We start from the raw sequence: 22,995 nt of genomic DNA, 5'->3' as shown, positions 1-22,995 counted from the left end.
CCTTGCATTGGTTACTGGCTGTGTAATTCATTGCTTTATTTGTACAGAACATGTGAAGGCTAACGTTTGGGGAGAATGCACACATCAGTATTGTTGGTCTGTCATTACATTCAAATTTGTACAGTAGATTCTGCTCCTCTAAATCTTATTTTTTACAGGGGAAAGGCAAATACCCTGGGATCATTCCAAGGTAAGAATTACAGTATTTAAGTGACAGCCCCTTCCCAGATCATACATTCAGATTGTTTCCTTTGCCACCTCCAACCTGCACTGGCCTTTCCCTCTGCCACACACTAAAGAAGCAACCACTTTTTCCTACACATATAGACCAAATGAACTTGTTTCATGTATTTGATTGGGTACAATGTAATACTGTCTGTTGGAATTAGGCATATACTGTACATAGTGCTTGCTTCATTATTCCCTATTGCTCACTCTACCCCCTTGAAGGTGGACTTAATAAGCAGCCCTGCAATGGTGATCTTGAAATGGCACTAGGAGAATGTTATTCAAACACAGCACAAGAGGAATTCAAACAAATTCGATATACTGTACTTGAAACACTGCTATTGGCTCATACACTGGCAATATGTTGCAATTGATAGTGCCCCCAGTGATGGCTCAGAATATCCATAGATTCTGTAAGATTCAATAACAATATTGGTGCACTATATTGAGAATATCCCAATATAAAACCCCTCAAAGAACAATTACGCTGCCCACATTGGAACTGTCTCATTAAAGCTGTTTAGGTCACTATAGAGGACTGGAGGTGTTTATTTGCTAATGGTAGAGGTATATTTGTGTAGCCATATTTGTTATGCTGTGAGGCATACTGTAGATATGTACTGTATCACTGATTTATCTTGTTTGTTAGAAATATAAGTACATTTATTCAAAGTATCACAGAAAGAGAGGAGATTCACTTATATTGCCTAAGAGGACATGCCCAAAGAAAATCAATATTGAACCTTACAGTATATAGAGCTCATACAGTAGTGTATGCATGCACCTTTGTACATTACAAAACTTAAGTGAGTAAGGTGTCTTAAGTTGTCAAATGGCCTCATAAGGTGTTTTATGGCTTAGCAGTGCTTAATAAATATGCCCCCCTATATCCCAAACTCACAAAAGGGTGCTAAGCTTTAGCAAAGCTTTAGTCCCATTCAAATTGTTCTTGAGCTGACATCCCAGAGACAGTGTCTGTGCCACTACTGTAGGTTGATTCTCATTTCTTGAAAAAAGATCGACAGGTAGATACAACCTTAATCATTTCAATGTATATTTTACTTAAAAGCTGTAAAAACTTAAACAGTATTTACACTGGCGACACACTTTATTCGAGCTCGGCTAGTCCCACGAATTCGGGTATACCCGGGTGTATTGAGGTTTGTGACTGTTTTCTTCCCGAGTGCATTGAGGTATTTTCCAGGCAGGGATTGAAGCATTTTATTCCCGCTGGCTGCAATACTGCACAGTATATATATATATACTGCATTACAATTCATGAATTTATGCCATCTGGTAGACACGCGAAGCATTGCAGCCTATTAAATCCTAATCATTATCATTTAACAGATCAGCCGCCCGTCAGCCAGGCATGAACCCAGGCTGGGAAGGCAAACGCAACGGGGCTTGTCAGAGGTGAGGAGCGGCGCATTCCACGTATCTGCCAGGTACATACTGGGTATTTGCTCGAATAAAGTGTGTCGGTGCAGTATGTAGATATCCTATAATAATATCTCTAAGGAAATATAAATGCAATATAAGGGTGAAAGTAGTATACCACTTCAACCACATCTACTGTATAACAAAATTTTGTTAAACATTTGCTACAAAGATAAATTAGATGAGGCTACCGGTACATTTTTTCCCATTCTTTTATTTATGGTCTGTGATACTTCATTGGACAATCATTACAATTGTATATTTGTGTGTGTGTTGGGACCATTACGGTTTCTTTTTTACATGTACTGTACTGTATCTTCAAACTTTTGTATAAAAACAAGTTTCAATTATTCTATCATTTATTTTTGTGATTAGCAAAGTAAGAGCAGCCTGCAAAAAATCATGATTTATTCTGGGAATAATATTTATGTTAGAACTCTGTTACAATATTTTCACACTGAAACTGGACTTTCCATATTTGTACCAGAAAAAACCTTTCTAGAAATTAGCATTTAAAGATAAATGAGAAAAGTAACAATAACCATCAATTCAAAGGAAGAACGTACAGAAAGAATAAGGTTTGAGAGGCAAAACGAGAAATGAGTATGACAGGATTACACAAAACTATTGAGTGATAGGGGACAGACAAATACAAAGCAAGTACAGTACAGTATACTATTATCCACACAATAAAGCATATGCCACAGACAAGCAACAAATAGAGAGTTATTGCATTTGACTTAGTTAATTGGGGCAATAGTTTGATTATTGCAAAAAGTAGTCAATTTTGAGGAAATCTTGCAAAAGTATTATTTAGAATGCTTTGTCAATATTTCATTACCATAATCTTTAAAAATATTATGTTAAAAAGGGGGAGTGTGTGTGTTTGGGGGGGGGGGAGTTCTGACTATTCAACACCTACTGTAGTGTATCTGGTTAAATTAAATAAGTGAAGAATCAGTTTGTCTGTAGGTTTTGGGATACCCTGAATGGGTCTATTTTGGAGGGTTCCACCAGGGTCCCAAGGTGTTTTAACATCAGTGTCTTTACTTATGATCAAAGGAATGTGAATAATTCCTTACAATTTTAGGACAGGACCCCCAAATAAGAATTATAGAGTTAGGGCTGCAAAAGTCACTCTGACATTTTTCAATGAGAGAGGACCCTTGTACCGGGTTGGTACCATTGGGATCTCTCCTGTGCATAGCCAGAGCTCACAGTGGTGGATGACACACTCCTTCCTATAACCATACACACTCTACAGGTGTGGTACACAATACGAATCAAATGTAGCCTGACTCCCGTCTCCACCATGTTACCTCTATTTAATAACCCAAAGTTTTGGCATGGCTATGATCCCTGGAATAATCATTGGTGGATAAACAGGGTCTGTGCAGAATGGGAGACATTATATAGAGAGGTAGGGTCAAAACTGTTGCCCAGATGCAGGAGAAACATCCGATGTATACAACAAAAAAACAAAAATGCCCAAAGCTACTTCCAATGTAACAAAAATATACAGTGCAATACCTATATATCGCTTTTAAAAAGGGTAATTTAGTTTAACCCTTTGGCCAAAGCGTCTTAAGCCTGCTGCCACTTTCAAGGCATGACCATAGCAGGTCCTAACACTCACCTGGGTTAAAATTCTTATTTACCTGTATAATTACAGGAACAATGATCACATTGGATCTGTCGTAACCTGGCAAAATGAAACTGACTTGCCATCTTGGAAAGTGCCCAACTCTGAGCTATTCAGATATATACAGCTGGGACATTTTTTCCTGCAACAAGCAAATAAAAACCTGACCATTAACAGAACCACATTTGAGGAGACTTGTTTCTCAAATCCAATTAAAAAGCCAGTTAACTGCATTTTACCAAACAACTGTCCCACCTTTACCTGAACAGGATAACATTTATATTAGATAATGGGCTGAGGACTTGGGAGATCCCCAGAACCCTTCCATTTGTGAGGGCATATGGGAAGCGAGATCCTCTGTATCTATAAATACTAACATAAAAGAAAACCCATATACAGTGTAATACCATTTGTATTTGACCCAAGACAGATTACACAAAATGTATGTGAGTGTCTCCCCAGAATGTTTTTGGGGCTGTGGTCAGAGAGGAACGATGGCACATATTTGGTGGAACTTTCCATTAATAGCTGGTCTTTAGACAGAGCTTGCTAGCCTAATAAATAGAGTTCTAAACGTAACATTAAAACTGAGTCCATGGTCAGCCCTGCTAAATGAGCCCCTATTAAATATACCATACTATGGGGCCTATTTTAGTAGCTTCGATAAAATCAGTGCCATATGGAACGTTTTGGCATGACATCACTGAACGGTTTGACATTTGTGTTATCACGGTATTCAGAAAGAATCAGAAGCATTACAGCAAGTCACAAACCTTGAGATAGGAAAAATGTCAATACCGCTCCGGATAGCAGTGACCTTATCTCAGTTTTTGTTTAAGTCTTACTACTGTGATCTTCCCAAAGTCTGTTAGAGCTGCACAAAGAGAGAGCAGGCCCCGTTATGGGGTGCCGGTATCCCCTGCACTATATATATATATATATAAAGACAACACAAAAATTAAGTAGCGCTAAAGAGGATGTGAAATAACCCTAATAAATAATAAATTATAATAACATATTTAAAATATTAAAATAAATTAAAATTACCACAATTTAACCTAATAATATCTACAAACCATAACGTGATAGTGAAAAAAAAGGAAAATCCAAATTGAATGTTCCACTCAAACAAAAAATCAGAGAGAAATATAGTCCCAATAGAAGATCCAGGGAGCGTCTTTTCAGCTTTAAGGGGAGTGGTATAGCCAACCACTTTTGGAATCTATGAACAAAAAGAAACAAAAGCGCAAGCTCCATAGCACGTAACTGAGTAAAAAATAAGGTACATTTATTTAAAAAATCAGCAACCCATAAGAATGTGCACTTACAGGATTTGTGACGTCATCGCGTTCGTGTTGGTGTATTTGGAGTCCCTGGCTTCCCTGCGCTCTAGCTGGCGGTAATTTTCAGTGCTAGCAACCATTGTATGAGAGGGAGCAAAGGATGTGCAGGCATTGGATGCCTTTTTATCTTGCTGCCGATTTGGAATAGGAGTTCATGGTGAACCTGGGCTGCTTACATCCACTCGGCAAACCTGGGACTCACCCTACCACCGCAGATGACCACAAGAGAGATTTCTCTCCCACGAATGGTTCTGTTTAAAATCCTGTAAGTGCACATTCTTATGGGTTGCTGATTTTTTAAATAAATGTACATTATGTTTACTCAGTTACGTGCTATGGAGCTTGCGCTTTTGTTTGTTTTTTGTTCAAATATATATATATATATATATGAACAAAAAACAAACAAAAGCGCAAGCTCCATAGCACGTAACTGAGTAAAAATAAGGTACATTTATATATATATATATACAGTGTTCGACAAACCTATACATTTGCTCGCCCCGGGCGAGTGGATTTAACCCCCGGGCGAGTAAATATTGGCCCAAGCAGCACACGTTTGGTACTAGGTGGCGAGTAGATTTTTTTGTGTGGCGAGTAGATTTTTTGGTGATTTGTCAACCACTGTATATATATATATATAACCCACTGTACAAAGAAATGTTTAAGGGTTACCAAAAACATGCTCTAATAAAAATACCACTTCTCCATATCAGCCACAGTAAATTAAAATCCTATTTCCTAAAAAAATCAATCTTATCTTTCAATCAAAAGCATCAAAAGCCAATCAAAACATTGAATTTACATTGTGTACATGATGTATAAAATCTATGAACCATGTACACTATGCCAATCAATGTTAACAATAAAATATTCCAAACAAAATACCATTAAATCCAAACAAGTATACTATTTAAACCAAGCAAATCAACAGAAATCAATTAGCATTCCTTAATCAAATCCCAAAACAATTAAAATACCATCCATAACAATAACACAATTAACTATTTCAATCGTTAAACAAAACAAGTTACCATCAGACAAAATATAAGTACCAAAAAGAATCCAATATACAAAAGCAAGCCTCACCATGACCTAAAGTACTGCATAAAACACCAAAAATTACATCTATCTAATTCAAAAATTCATTACACACACATTTATACATAGCAGCATAGCCAAAAACATTTTAAAGACAGCAAAACAAGCATTTCCTACCAAATCATTTCTTACCCTGTATGTATATATCAATCGAGACATACATACATACATATTCCCACGATCTGATTGGCTGAAAAACCATATGACGCCGGCCATCTTGGATTTATTAACGTCATCTTATAGGCAAATGAAGCACAGCCATTCTGATTGGATGGCATCATTCCCTTTAAGTGACGTCATTTCATTTTTTTTTTATTAAAGTCAGAACATGGTTTTAACAGCCAATCAGGTTGCTGTTAACCATTTTGAGGTTAAAAGTGACGTTACAAGCCCTATTTAAGGCTGTGATGCCTCATTTGAGCCCAAGAAGACAACATCGGTTGGGATTTACCATGTGGCTTTTTGGATTGACAGATGAAGATAGAAGATAAAGAAGATCAAGAAATGGTGACAGATGAAGATAGAAGAAGGTGATTAAGAAAGAAAAAAGAAGATTTGGGTACCTGATCCGGATCTTCATGGCGAATGGCATCGGATGCTGTTGGAGGCCTCCAAGGTACGTGAGTTTCCTGTTTCCCCGGGAGTCGGAGGGCCACTGCTTCTAATGGTAAGTAATATATTGAATGTTTGTAAATGTCTTTTTTTACAGGTTTTTTCATTGAATGTGTTTTTTGATTTTTTGGGGGAGGCACATTGACAGATAATATATTAATCTGTACCACTTTAGGGTACAGATTAATACATTATTATGACAATATTTGGGGGGCATTTCAGGCTTGGTATTGCTGATGTTTTTTTGAATTACAGTTTATTATGTGGATGTCATTGTTTTGTCTTTTTCTGCTTGATTGAAATCAAATGTTTGCGATTGTTTTTCGTTTTTACTTAATGATGTATTATGTTAGCTAATGCGCGTAACGGTTATTTCAGATATTGATTGAATTTATTTCTTTGTAGTTTAATGTTTCAATTAATCAATTAATTAATGTTGTATAAATTAATTGGTTTGATTGGTTAATGTGAATATTAATTTTGAGTAGGTTTAGTAATTAATTGGTTTGATTGGTTACTGTATAAAATAATTCTGAGTTGTTTTAGGAATTAATTGTTTTGATTGGTTAATGCTTTAATTAATTCATTATTGATGTTGTTGTTGCTTGTATTCATTGGATTAGCTGGCTACTGTTTTTATTTAGTGAATATGTTTTTTTGGAGTTTTGTTATGTTGTATTATTGTGTGTCTGGTGCATTAATGTATTGTAATTAGGGTGCCCATTGAGTGCTATAGAGCCATACCATGCCCATATTATTATTATATGGGTATGATGTACCACTATACTACTCAATGGGTACAGGATGGTATAGTCAGTCTGGGGTTTGTGCTTAGGCCTCCCTGGTTGGTATCGGGGCAGGGTGGGTTAACCCCCTAATTACTATAGCGGTTATAAACCACTAAGGTGATTAAGGGGTTAGGGGCCATTAGAATGTCTTTATTATATATATATATATACAGTATATATATGCTTTCTGGCAACGGAGGACAGAGTGACATGCTGGTGTGGTAAGTAGAACTGTATTTGTTTACTTTATTGATGCATGCTAATGTTGTGTTTAATAATGGGCAAATAATCTATTATCCATATCTGGATAATAGTTATTTTGACCATTACTGTGTGTGTTTGGGCGGAGGGGGGCGTGTATTGATGTTTATTAAATATTTTTTAATATACATTTGTTTCATAGTGTAGATGTGCAGGGGTCTCCGGAGCTGAACCGCGTTGCTTTTATGTCCGGGGACCCCTGCTTCCCAAGATACAGGCCCCTTTATGGGGTGCAGGTATCCCTCTGCATTGAAATGTACCATGTCACGTGACCGGGACATTTCCTTGCATAGGAGATACCGGCACCCCATAAAGGTGCCTATATCTCGGGAAGCAGGGGGTCCCTGGACCTGAAACCAAAACGGTTCAGCTCCGGAGACCCCCTGCACATCTACACTTTGAAAGAAATTTATATTAAAATAAATAATTTTCATGCGACATTTCCACTGTGAGAGGTGGCCTCTCTCAGAGCAGCTCTCTCTGCAGCAGAAATGAATCGCCGTTTTAGGCCTTTTCAGAGGCTCAATGCTCTCGCTGGCAGCAACTCGCCCATTTTGGGAATTTTGCTATCACAGGTATCGAGGCTATCTGAATACGTGATAGCAACACCCAAAAAAACGGCATTCTAAATGCCCTGGCGATAATTTTTTTCAACCTTCTTTGAATGAGGCCTTAAGAGTGGCCAAATCAACAATTTTTTACATTCTGAGAAAAAATGAACGCACGGTGAGCTCTGCAACACAAAAAAGGACTGGACGTCCACGGAAGACAACAGTGGTGGATGATTGTAGGCTCCTTTCCATTCACCCCTTCACAACATCGAGCCAAGTGAAGAACACTCTCCAGGAGGTAGGCATATCATTATCCAAGTCTACCATAAAGAGAAGACTTCACAAGAGCAAATACAGAGGGTTCACCACAAGGTACAAACCATTCATAAGCCTCAAGAATAGAAAGGCCAGATTAGACTTTGCCAAACAATATCTATAAAAGCCAGCCCAGTTCTGGAACAGCATTCTTTGGTCAAATGAAACTAAGATCAACCTGTACCAGAATGATGGGAGAAAAAATTATGGAGAAGGCTTGGAACGGCTCATGGTCTGAATCATACCACATCATCTGTAAAACATGGTGGAGGCAGTGTGATGGCATGGACATGCATAGCTTACAATGGCACTAGGTCATTAGTGTTTATTGATGATGTGACAGAAGCAGGAAGCAGCTGGATGAATTCTGAAGTGTATATTGATATATTGTCTGCTCAAATTCAGCCAAATTCAGCGAAGTTGATTGGATGGCGCTTCACATTACAGATGGACAATGACCCAAAACATACTGCGAAAGCCACCCAGGAGTTTTTTAAGGCAAAGAAGTGGAATATTCTGCAATGGGCGAGTCAATCCCCTGATCTCAACCAGATTGAGCATGCATTTCACTTGCTGAAGACAAAACTTAAGGCAGAAAGACCCACGAACAAACAACAACTGAACGCTGCTGGAATAAAGGCCTGGCAAAGCGTCACAGAGGAGGAAACCCAGCGTTTGGTGATGCCCATGCGTTCCAGACTTCAAGCAGTCATTGCCTGCAAAGGATTCTCGACAAAGTATTATAAATGAACATTTTATTTATGATTGTGTTAATTTGTCCAATTACATTTGAGCCCTGAAATAAGGGGACTGTGTTTGAAAATGGTTGCAATTCCTTAACGTTTCATTCAATATTTTTGTTCAAGCCCTTGAATTAAAGCTGAAAGTTTCATTTCAAATCATTGTGGTGGTGTACAGAGCCCATATTATGACAATTGTGTCAGTCCAATATTTCAGGACCTAACTGTATATGCTATTAATATTGACTACTCCACTGACCTATAAGCTTCTTTAATAGGATACCACAAAGTAGTTATAAATACGCAGACTATTTGCAAAATGTTATGGTAATTTCCTCTATAAATTAGCAGCTGTATGCAGTACTGTATGTTCATTAAGCAAGTTTTTAGATCACTAATACATGATATCACTATACTGAGTCTACTAATCCTAAAGCATACTTTCGGTGTTAACACAATCGTATCCTTGTTTCTATTGATGGGATTAAAAACAGAAGAAGGGGGAGCAAAGGGACAGATCAGCAGCATATATACATAACAGATTAAAATCAAATATGTGTCAAATATAACCTTACAGAGAAGATTGGGGGATGGAATAAATATATGAATAAAATAATAAATGAAACTTACACGGCCATGTGTAATAAGTAAGTATAGATATAGAATAAAGTATCTGTTGTCTGAATTTAGCATTGGTTGAACTTGATGGACGTACGTCTTTTTTCAACCTCATCTGCTATGTAACTATGTGTAAGTACAGGCAAATAGAAAATCCTTGTAGGACAGGTCCTCTCTTACAACACACTGGAACACTTCAAAGTATTCTCAGAGGCTGCACTGTCCCACTGTGTACTCACCCTCTGTTCCCCCAAACAGTCAAGGGGAGAAACGGAGGATAGTTCAGATTGGCTAAAATGTATTAAACAAATAGCAGCCAATATACACTCACATGCATGGAATGTCCAGAATAGCTAGACTTCAGACCGCCAACACCCTCGCTGTGACAGGGTTCCCCTCCCACATCCGGTGGGAACAAACTGCGCAGGTCAAACCCGGGTGCTGAAACAGGACTACGGAAGCCTCTCTGGGACACTCTTCCTCACGATATAGAGCAATGTGTTTCGCCGCAGGTATTCTCTAACATTCAACTCCCTTGCCCTCTCCAATCCTATTGGGACCAGCTGTGTGGTCCAGCCAGGGAAATGACCAATATGTAGAGGGGTAGTTGCTCTGGGGAGGGTGGTTAGGCCTCCCGGGTGGTTAGCAGAAGAGGGGGGTTAAACCCTTAATTACTGTAGCGGTTACTAACCGCTAAGGTTATAAAGTGGTTAGTGGCCAGTAGTTTTTTTTTATTGTAATGTTACTGTTCATGAGGATGGGGAGGAAGACAAGGATGGCCTTTACCCTGGCAGGATTAAGTGCAACTTTAATTTACTATATGTTGGCTGGATAATATTTTATTTTTAATGGGTAAATGAGCTATTATTCAAATCTGGATAATATAATTTTTTCCCATTACTGTACTGTACATTTTGGGGTTTGGTTGTAGGGTGTCCAATAATTGCCATTAGGGTTACCTCTGCAGCCATTGAGGGCATAGGTAACCACACTGGCAATCAATGGGTGTATTGGCACGTATTGTGCTTTAATATTTAATGTGGGTGGAGGGGATGGGTGAAGGTGGTATTTTGCCCATGTTAGGTGTTTATGTCTACTGGGTGGGTAGTGGGTGGGGTTAGCCCCTTCATTACCTTAGCAGTTGTAATCGCTAAGGTAATGAAGGGGTTAGCTCCTCAAGCAACCCTCCCATTATGCATAATCACCCACTACGAACCAAATACCACCTTCACCCTCTCCCTCTACCCCCAATAAACTGGGCACTGGTATTTAACCCCTTCATTACATTAACAGTTAACCGTTAAGGTAATGAAGCTGCGTGTAAATGTATTTGTATTACATTGGATGGAAGCCGCGGGTTTCCGGAGCTGGTATTAATGTGGGTCAGTTCTGGAGACTCCCGGCTTCAATCTGATGCAGTACAAATATATTTTTCTTCTAAGTAATATCGCAAATCCCAACCCGCCACGCTTGAGGTGGCGATATGATATCTGTGAGTTGATCTTTAGTTTCAGACCTGATGAGATTGTCTGAACTACTAGAATAGGGTGAATTTACAAAAAAATGTACGTTTCAGCTCTTTTTGTGCTCCCGCTCAATGTGTCTGAACTGCAGCGCTACCGTTCGGGAAGGAGCACTTCACGAACGAGTTTGGCATGCTATCAAAGCATTCTGAATAGCTACCTATGCCAAATCATTCGGAAGTGCTCAAAATGCTCGATGACTAAGTTATTGAAGTTTATGAAATAGGCCCCTATGAGCGTAAGGTCACTTTGCATACTCTGGCGGCAACCAGATGCGCCATATCTGCTTCCTTCAACTGCCCTATGCCAAATTTTGCCAAAATAATCATCCGAGTTTGACTAACACTTTGCTACGAAAAAATTACATCATATTTAACAGACTATGCACAAATTCAGAACTATTTGGGGACCTTAGCTAGACAGAATGACAGAACAAGGGTTTGTAGGAGAGAATCTGGAACTCCAGACTATGCTTGTTTGTGGAAGGCAATCCAGAGACGGTGACCGGTGTCTGTGTGTTGTGATGAATGTGGCAGCTCCGATGATGACTTGTGATGTCAATATGGAAGAGGCAATCAAAAAAATGTTGTATTGAATAATAATATTGAAAAATAAACAAATACTAAACAAACAAAAAAAAAGACACTAGAAGACTATATATGTCACAGATTTTGTATTTATAACCATTCAACTGGCTTGCCATGTCCCTAACCACCCCTCCCTCCTACCCCTCCTTTTACCTCCCTTCCCTCTTTTTTCTGTATCCCTCAATAACCCCTCATAGCTTCCCCCCACCCTCTGGTTGGGGGGATAGAGACAACTTAGTGATTTTTTTTAAAGTCTTTTTTTGTACAGTACTTTACATGTGGTAGCAAATGGGCACATTTGAAAATTCTAGTAGAGTTTACTTTCCTTTCTCAGCTGATTCAACATTTATAGCAAGCCATCTTATGCAATATAAAATACAGTATTCAAGAAAAACATTGCTATTTATTGTTTTATTCGAACACATACAGATACAGGGAGCTGGAAATCATGATGGTGAATAGAATAATAAGATGATGTTAGGTGCAGAACGTGAAGAAAATAATTTGCTTTAGGAGTGTCATCTGGTTAGCAATTGCATTCTGTCAAGGTGCTGCCTTAAAGAGAGTAGAGAATAATTTTAATCATTTGGGGAAAATGTATATTGATGTACAGTATTGCTCTGTTTTTTGAAGCAGAGTTTCAGACTTCTGCCACTTTAGATATGGTGGCTTTTTTTGAGGAAAAAAAAAGGGGAAAAGAAAAGCACATTGAAAAGCAAAATATGATACATCTCATATGTGATGTCTTTTATACTGTACATTGACCCAATAACATTGTCCCAGAAAATACCATTTAGAGACAAAATAAAGATACACGATGCAATGTTGAACAATTTAGTATAACTCATTGCTACTCATCTTGTTGAGTAATATTAGCAAATGAAATTAATAAATACAAGATATTTTAGTGTCATGAAAAAGTAATAACTTTTATTAATAATTTAGTCAATATAATATATATATTGTCCATCACAACCATGTGACCTGGAATAACAAGTAATGCATTTCTGAGATTAACAAATGCAATCAATAGTTTTGAGGTACACTACTATTCTGCCTCCCCTTTTTGACATCTGGGCCAAGAGGATGCATTTTGAACTGTGTAGGTAGAAACTAAACAACAATAAAAATAGCGTATACAGTATACATGTTTGTGAACATTTAAAATATCTAATTTACAGTACTTTTATCTTGTAAGCTCCACTGTATATAACACATAAATGTGAACAATTGTGCTTCTTTAGGCAGGAATATAATTTGTTAAACCACTATCTGTGCTGTGATAAGCCTTACCACACAGCTAGCCAGGGATGGCAGTGTGACAGCTCTCTTCCCCCTCTTCTCCCTCCTCCTCCTCTTCCCCCAAAGCTATTAACCGCATTAATGCAAACGAACACACCAAATAATGCATTAAATAACATGCGTGTTATTTCATTAATCATAGTTTTCAATAGCACTATTATTAAATACGTACAGTACTGCAAAATGCTACTGTAAGTTTCCAATGCTTAGTGATGAAGTCCTCCTTGAACTCCCAGTTTGTCCTAATGTAAAGATTTAAAAAAATGTGTTAAACAGAATTAAAACCCTTCACGATATAATTTTATACTCTTAAAGTAAATAATAAAATTATATTTACCACAACTTTGTTCAAAGTCTGTCGAACTGTTTCCTACCATAAAGGTTTGGAAAAATCATAACAAGAAAAGAAAGAAAACACGACACCCAATATTTTAGATTTTCATATCAAATGTTAAAAGGAATCAAGCTCGAGTATTGCTCCATTTAATCATTTCATGACAACCGTGGAGAAAATAAAATGACTACAGAAGTAGCTCTAGCAATTTATAGAAGAATGTGTAGTCATAGTTTGTTTCAGCAACTTCTACTTATCCCTCAGCTTGAGATATAGTTAAGTACTGTATGTGTTTCCCGCTTCTTCAACCTTGTGATATTGTGAGTGAAATTTACTAAGGGACTCATTCATTATAGTCCGAATTAGCATCCAGCCCGTTATGATCATTAACTCCGTTGAAATCAATGGAAGTTTTTCCTGATAACATCCCAAACTGCTGCTTTTGACCATATTGGATATCCCCTAAGCAGCAATCAAGAATACTATCCTCTGATGCTACAATACAACTAGCAGTTACCTCTGTACTTACTAAGGGGATTATTGTAGTAGCTCTGAAATTGTCATTGCCAAAAAATGTGAGTTATTTAGATGCGATTTAGCCTTTTGCACAAGTTTTATCATTCAACCCGGATTTGCACAGCCAGAATGAAAAAGCTTTTAAAAAAGCTTTTTGTATGGTTTGGACATGTGATGTAATCTTACAGATTAGCAAAACATACAAATTTGCAAGAAACGTGCATTTTAGAAGCGGTTTGTCATAATTTGGAGCTTCTAGATTCGGCACATAAGTTCTGGAAGGACTCTTGTGGTTGCCAGTAGATACAGTCCAGCTCCACAAGATGGGTTTCAGAAGACAGGTTATGGAGAAGACACGGTACAAATATATATATATATATATATATATATATATATATAATAAAAAAATAAATAGATGATACCGTTCTGTGGCTAACGAAAAGCTTTTATTTGTGCGAGCTTTCGAGATACACTGATCTCTTCTTCCGGCGATGTTACAATGAATGAAGCAAGGATAACTTGAAAACAGTGTCTCTTGGAATGTTATCTGTGCTTGTCCTTCCCCCGGTGTGGATCCACACCGGGGGAAGGACAAGCACAGATAACATTCCAAGAGACACTGTTTTCAAGTTATCCTTGCTTCATTCATTGTAACATCGCCGGAAGAAGAGATCAGTGTATCTCGAAAGCTCGCACAAATAAAAGCATTTCGTTAGCCACAGAACGGTATCATCTATTTATTTTTTGATTATTGAAGCTCGGCTAACACGGTACTGATACCTCTACATGTATAATATATATATATATATATATATATATATATATATATATATATATATATATATATATATATATATATATATATATTGCTATAAAGTTGCTTTACCATTGTAGGATTAATATAAACCAATTGATTTTTAGGTCTAATATTTTATACATGAATCTGTGATTATTTATGTGATATTTGACCTTGTTAATGTTAATTGAAATACATACGATAATGAAAAAAATGTACCGAACAATATCACACTTCACATTAAACCAAGCATAATCATGGTTTAAATGTGAACTCAGGTGTATTGAGTACTGTATGTTTATTGAAAGTAAGTTGTGCTATTGTATAGTACATGCAGTATACTGCATATGTAGGTCTGTGGTGTTCACATATTTTCAAGTTAATATAAAAAAAGGCTATAGTTTATTTAAAATATAATACAATTATAATGCAGTACAATTTATCTTATTTATTTCAATTAACATACAGTAAAATATAATATAAATCTTCACACATTTATACAATATTAGACCTAAATATCAATTGGTTTACATTATTATATAGTGTTACAATACGGTCCGAACCACTGCTAAGAAAATATCCCCCTGCAAATCATCTTCACATAAAGATCAGTTTTAAAAATGGAACTGTTCTTACCAGTACACTTTTCAGTTTTGCTAGAAGATTTTCCTAAATACAAGGGACAAATTATTACTTAGGCCTGGGACATAGAGGAGCAAACAGCGCTGAGCCGTGCTCCTGCTCTGCCTCACCTGCTCCAAAATGGTGCTTTTTCCTGTCCGTGCAGGCGAGGCAGTGAGCGCGCTCAGGGGGCGGGGCGGAAGAGGGGCGGGGGCGGAGCAGAGGCGGAGCAGAGGTGTGCCAGGAGGTGGAGCAGTAGACGAGGCAAGTCCCTCGCTCCCATTGGATGTGGGCGGTCACGTGACCGCTCACATCGCTTCCCCGAGTGGCAAATTTGAAACCTGCCTGTCTCGGCAAAGTTTCTCAGCCTCCGCACGCAAGAGCACGCATGCGGAGGGAGAAACTATAGCCGCGCTGATGACAGATGAAGGGGCTTTATGCATCTGCTCAGCGCGGCTCAGCCCGCCTCAGCGAGCTTAAAACTCACTATGTCCCAGGCGTTAAACGCAAGTGTTACTCACAAAAATAAAACACCGAAAACCCAACGAGCAAATGATTAAGGTAACAGGTTTCGCTAATTTAACAGTTCAACTAAGATCATTTTTGTTAAGTCTGCATCTTTTATACTATCCGCTTGTAATTTAATCAAAGGAAATTCTCATTGGTCAGGACAATAGAAAAACTGTTTGACGTTCTGAATAAATTATTATTATTATCGTTTATTTGTAAAGCGCCAACATATTCCACAGCGCGGTACAGTAGGGGTACAGAGTTAACAATGGTGCATAAAGTTATTGATACATTATATGCAACTTACATCCTTCTATGTAAACATATTACTTAAAGCACTGATTGTGCACCATGGTAACACCTGGATTTCTATAAATCAAGATTTCTATGGTCCAATTTTCTGGCACAAAAAGGCTTTGCATGATTAACCATATTGGTGCCTTTCAAACATAGTAGCTACGTCATAATGTTCCTGCTTATTTTTCTAGGGGGGTCACATTCAGAACGCGATCTATCACTAAGTGGAATGGAAGGAGGAGGACTCCTGTCATCAGTAATGGAGCGAGTGACCATGTGACCACTTCGGAGAAGCAGTCATATGGTCACAAATGCGGGAGAGGAGGGGGGGGGGGAAGTGGACCTCGTAACATGTGATAATGTCATTGATAATGGCACATGGGTGAAAATGAATAATGATTTGCTAAGCTAAATGCCTTACATTGATTTGAGAGAGAACTGGGGAACACATTTACAATAGAATAGATAAACTCTCAATCACACTGCACAACATGTTCATACAATGTGGGATTCATCAAAAAGAGAATGTGTTAGTCTTACCAATGTTCCACATGCAACATCCATGAACCTTGTAGTAACTGGCAAACCATTCTAGAATACAATAAAAGACTGAGTTTTAGGCACATACAACACCAATTATTTAAGCACTCAGTCAGCGGCCTCCTAGCCCTCGGCAGAGGGGCATCATGACCAAGGGGTCAGGCTCTGCCTCTCCAGGCCACCCCTCTGCATGCTCTCCTCCCCACCAGCACGGAGGGGAGGGTTGCTGTGGGGGAAGGGACTGGGAGAGGAGCCAAAAGACGGCTACTTCAAGCTTGGATGGTGGGAGAGTGTTCTGTTCACTGCCCACCAGCTATTTCCCGCTGACCCATCCCTTGTTGATAGATTTGTTCGCAATGACCATGACAATGATATGTATCTTAATTGTCAACAATTGCCATGGTTGCCTTTCATGTATTGTAGCTAAATATTATATGTGAATATTGATGTTTCTTTGTTCTCTTACAGTGTGAATTCTTTATACTTTTCAAGGAAATGGAAGGAATGAAGTTCCTAAGAGGGGGGGAGGGGGTTGTGTGAGCGGTCTGCCTTTGTCACGTGGCTCTTGGAGTTAGGTGCTTGTTCTTGCCAGACAGGGAGATGGGCTGTTTAAGGCCGGGGGGAGTGGCGAGTGGGAGGGGTCATTCCGACATGACTTCCGGGAGCCCACTTGCGACAACAGCCGGGTCATGGGGGCCCAGCCGTAAGGTGCATTGGGTCAGCGGTTCAAAGACTGGCTGACCATTCCTTCCCCCCACCCCTTTTAAAGGAGCACTCTGGCAGGGAGTAGCATTTACTCCATTAGTTATTTGTTTATAAAATAGATAGCCACTGCCTTTTATACCTCCAGATCCGGTTTCTGTCGTTATTTGTATGTTCTATGTGGGTACTAGGCAAGGAGGAGAGGGGAGCAGCTGTACCTTACAGCTTCCCTGCTCAAGTACTGTAGATCTTTAGTTGATATTTAAGACACATACAGCCATCAACTCTGTCCAGCCATTACTGTTATTATAGCCACAAAAGTAAAAATGTATAGAATATAAAAATATTCCATCCTTATACATGCATTAAGCCATTCACAGTATAGTTGGGATTATGAATTACACTGATGTAATTTTATGACATATTTTATATTTATTACTGTAGATATGTAATTTGTTTTCTTACCAAAATGTCAAACAGCACTAGAGCAACTTTGTCAGCAATTTCCTCGACATTATCAAGGGAAGTTTCCTAGAATAAAATTGCCAAAATTACAATTCACCAATCTATGCTGTGCACTATTTGTGCAAATCCCTGTTTACAAATACTTTTTAAAACACTCCTCAATACAACACAAGGGGGCATACCTGTGAACATACCTGAGAGATTTACAAAGTATATTAAGTTGATTTAAATTAGCATATCTCTCTTTCATTCCCTTCTCCCTTACCCCTCACTCCTTCTTTCTCTCTCCTCCTTTCCGTCTGCAGAAAAAGTAATGTTTAAGAGTCTGGATGGGAGTAATGCCAAGTTTAGCTAGGACGTAATGTTAAGTTCCTGTGTTAACCTTAACGGGCGTCAGTGGATATCCGCTGTTACACAATATCATTATTAATTTGCAGGTTACTGCACACAGTTACAGTCATAATCATAAAGTTTTGCTTAGCAATAATGCACCTGATGTCGCATTAATTATGGGGACTTACTGTATGGCTTAAAACTGTTTTCATAAATGTGGGCCTTAGTATCAATAAAACAGATTATACTTTAAAAAAGTTACCACATGTGTTCCCAGAAGACTATCCATGGTACAACCAACATCTGCCTGAATTAAAAACAAAGGAAACAAATACTGTAGCAATTACAAACCACAGGTAACAATAAAAATTAACATTTTGCATATATTTGTAATTAATTTTGAAAAAAATATATAATGCATAGTATTAGAATGACAGACTTTGTATAGGACAATGGTAATGTTAGTTCAATACAGTATATTGCGATATATCAAACCATAACTTGCCAAAATGCACAAGGTGTTCAATAGCAGAATGCTTGAAAATAAAGAGATTAATCACATAATGTATTTTCCATTGCCAATGGTTTGGTCTAAACCTGACCTTGATCAGGACTTATACACAAATGGAAGATTCAATTGGACCAAAATATGGGCTATGGTTATTACAAATACATTTGATTAACCATTTTATTTTGTGGTACAGTACATGCATTCTACTATTGAGTACCAATATGCACCTTGGTCTGGTTAACTTATTTTTCATTTAATATTACATTTTATTCTGTTTGAGTGTGTACCGGCATAAGCTATTGAAACGTATTATAGAATGGAGAAAGTAACAGGCTACATCTGCACTACTAATAGATATTGTATGGACAGCATATTATAACAAGGACAACCGAGGATTTTTCATTGCCAAGAAAATAATTACTTGCATCAAGTGTGTGTCACAATTACTGGCAGTTAATAGCAACTACTAGATTCTTTCTTTTAACATTGAGTTAGAGTTCACATCAGGAGAGAAACAATATTTTGAAATCATTGGTATAAATCAAAAACTATAAGCTCTCTTTCAGTGTCTCTCTCTCTGTCTTTGGTGCCGATTCAATAAACGAAGCAGGCGATTGCGTTGTGACCAGCCAAAAAAACTCCTATTGAATTTAATGGCCATTGCTGCATAGATGAACTGTATATTGACTTACCCCTGCAACTCTCTATCTGAGCCTCTTTCTCTTAGTTTCTCTCTCCCTGTCAGTTGACAGTCCACTTGAGAAAGAGACCTATGAAGTTTTGAAAACCCTAAATACTGTAACTTAATCTATGAAGAACTATCATTTTGGTCAACTAAAAGTAATCACAGCCTGAAACTAATCAAAAGGTCTACTAATCCAATCACACATTGCTCTCCATGTAGCCCACTTTATCTGTGCTTTACTCCCTCTCTGCCTTTTTTATAACACCAAATTGATATAGGCTAATTCCACCATCTATCCTGTTGGAGGTGATGCTTTCCAATCAAGTGAATACATTTCAGTACAACAAAAGCATATAGCTGGGAATTGGTGACACTTGATCACCCTTAGACACTTACTTTAAATATTCTCCCAATTTCCACAGTCCGTACTGTATCTTGTCTTCCTATGCCTACGTCAAATGCGACCTACACCACAAACCTCATCCCTACCGTGTCCCGTGTCTCACATTTAAGGTCAGCATGCTGACAAATTAACGGCTTGTATGTACATTTTGATATACAAAACATTTTAGTGCATAACATACATGACTGAAGAGATGATAAATTACCCCTGGTAAAAATACATATCACCAAACACATTAATACATTTTATTTATAGGACCATAAAGAATGTAGCTATATCATGAATACTCTACAATTTGAGATATTTTACAAATAAAAATTAATCTTACCAAAACCACTTTCAACTCATTGAGAAAAGCAATGTACAAGCTCTGGTTCTGAGCTTCCTAAATGGAATAGATAAACAGATACAGTCGTGTTATATGTTACTTTACAAATGAAACATTTTACAATTATTTATTTCAATACAGTATTCCAGAATTTTCAACATTCCAATACCGATTCTTTTCAGATTCCTCTCGAGCAGTGTTTCCCAACTCCAGTCCTCAGGGAACCCCAACAGGTCAGGTCTTAAGGATATCCCTGCTCCAGCTCAGGTGGCTGACTGAGCCGCTGATTGACCCACCTATGCTGGAGCAGGGATATCCTTAAGATCTGACCTATTGGGGTTCCCTGAGGACTGGAGTTGGGAAACACTGCTCTAGAGATAGATAATATTGATATTTGTCTTCAAAAAAGACATGCATATTATTTCACAGTGTCTGTTAATGATTGATAATCTCTATCATACTTTAGTGATTAGCCTCTACTACAGGGGGGAGCAGCATAAAATATATTTAAGAAATGGCATCTTATTGGAAGCAATGACATGTGTTTACCTTTGATAAACCTCATGCCCCAGTATTACCCTTTATTTACAGACTTTGATAAATACAGTTTGACGTCTCTGTGTTTTTCTTTCCTGTCTTAGGCCTAAATTTGCAAAAGTCAAAATTGCTGCATAACAAAAAATTAGGAAGGCAGTGATATTTTTTCTGATATCTCCTGTTTTTACTAAGAATAATATATTCATATGTGGTTTGCGGTATTGATTCTCATTAGCATACACCAAAAAAAGAGAACTCAGCGTTACAAATAATGACAAAAAATGTACTTTGTTAATTCAAAGAAATGTGCATTAATCAGCACTGACGGGGTATGCGCGTGTGCGCGTAAGGTTTGGAGACATCACACTTTTTTTTACCATATGGTTATGTAACCGGATTTCTCACAAAGACTTATGACATAAAATTATTTAACCCTTTTGATGCCAGAGGCTACAAATCCATTGCAAGGAATGTCTTCAGGCACCATAAACACATTACAAATGAAGTCCAAAAAGCATGATATTGTACACATTTGAATTCTTCAGTAGCCAAAGTGACCAACAAGTGGGTTAATATATTAATGTGATCAACATTGTTAATATTATGTATTTTTATCATTCTTTTTATGTTGACTAGTCTTATCTTATCCATTATACTCATGGGCAATATAGTTTTAATGTCAGCCGGGGGTAGATGATAAAAATCGACAACATTTTTGGGTGATAACCTGATAACTCCAGGTATTGTACAGTAGTTTAGTAAATAACATGTTTAGCTAATTAGACATTTATTCTCAGTTGGCCTACATCTGCATGTTTATTTGCAATACTGTTGTTAAATGTAAAAATATGTACTGTAATTAGACAATGCATACTCATTTGCATACTAATTATCAATTCTGGTGCTACATTTAGCCCACACTTATGACTGCAATTAAAGGAGAGTGATCTACTTTATTTTAGTGTTAAACCTTTAGTAAATACAGCTGTAAAAAAATGCTTTTATTAACACACAGTTATATGAATATTGAAGTATAGTATATGCAGGCCTAAGTACAGTATTTAAATTTTTTTAAGAGATTTTAAATAAATTGCTATGAAATCCTTAATTTCTTAACTTTGGTGACACGAAAGTTGCATTTTAAATCTATCAAAAGAAATCAACAGAAATAGTTGGCCAAATTGATATATTTTATTCTTTAAAGAAATGGGTCTTCAACTGGATGCTCTAGAAATGAAAATGTACCAGCGACCGAAAAATTGTATAGATAATGAAACCTTGATTCTACCAAACTCAAAGGTGTTACCATTTGGCCAGAAGGGATCTTTGATGATAATTTTGGCAAATAGCAGCTGTTACGTTTTACCTTTGCTTGCTGATATTTGCAGAGAAGATTTCCCAGCTTCAGAACAAGTGATGGAGCACCATTCTGAGAACAAAGAAAGCACCATACAGTACATTAATAACATGTACAAAGGGGTGAGTACAATTAGAGAAATCCTTATTAACATCTGGAAAATCCTATGTGTCAAAACATAAAAAAGTTAAACTAATAATAGGACTTCATAAGTTCAGTTCCTTTAAATACTACATGTTTCTTTAAAACAAAATGGAGATCTACTACAGGTTATTATGGTGAAAACATACAGTAGAATGTCATCACACATCCATACAACACATGTAACAATAAGGTTAAATCTTATCCATTTTATGAATGCACCGATAAAAAAAAAACAATTCTTAAAGTATGTCGTTTTTAAGAAAGAAACCAAATCATTTCTTTTTTGATATATCATCTATGATTCATGCTGGCAATTTGAGCTGATGTTTTTTAGCTGAAGAAAAGTTAGGTTGGTCATACAGTACATATACATACCTCCACTAGATCTGTAATGCAGTTCTCTGGAGCAGAGGCAGCTGGTGTATCTAAAATGCAAACACATTAGATATAGGTAAACAAAATAACATAAAATAATATATAAGAGGAAAAAAGCTAACATATATGATGCCCTTGTGTACTGACGAGGCAGAAACTCTTCACTATAAATTGCTGGCTTGTGCCTTGAACTTTCATACCCTAGGTCTTAGACTGTAATTTGTTTAAGCAATAGAAAATGTGATTTAAGTTCTGCTTGCAGCTGCATGAGATTTTGAAAGTTTATTAATCAAAGTTCTTATATTTGATACAGATCACTCGGCAAGAATGTTTACACTACCTCAGACATGACTGAGTGTTTTCATGCTAACATTAGAATAAAGAGGATACAGAGACATGCAGAATAGGACACATCCATTATAATTTAAGAACCTCTTAACTCCTCCATTTTACAATCCACATATTGCAAACTGGCAGATACAGGTCATGATAC

This window comes from Ascaphus truei, chromosome 5 (assembly GCF_040206685.1).
Source record: "Ascaphus truei isolate aAscTru1 chromosome 5, aAscTru1.hap1, whole genome shotgun sequence".
Taxonomy (NCBI): domain Eukaryota; kingdom Metazoa; phylum Chordata; class Amphibia; order Anura; family Ascaphidae; genus Ascaphus; species Ascaphus truei.
The sequence above is the reverse complement of the archived record's forward strand: the minus strand, read 5'-3'. Positions refer to the sequence as shown.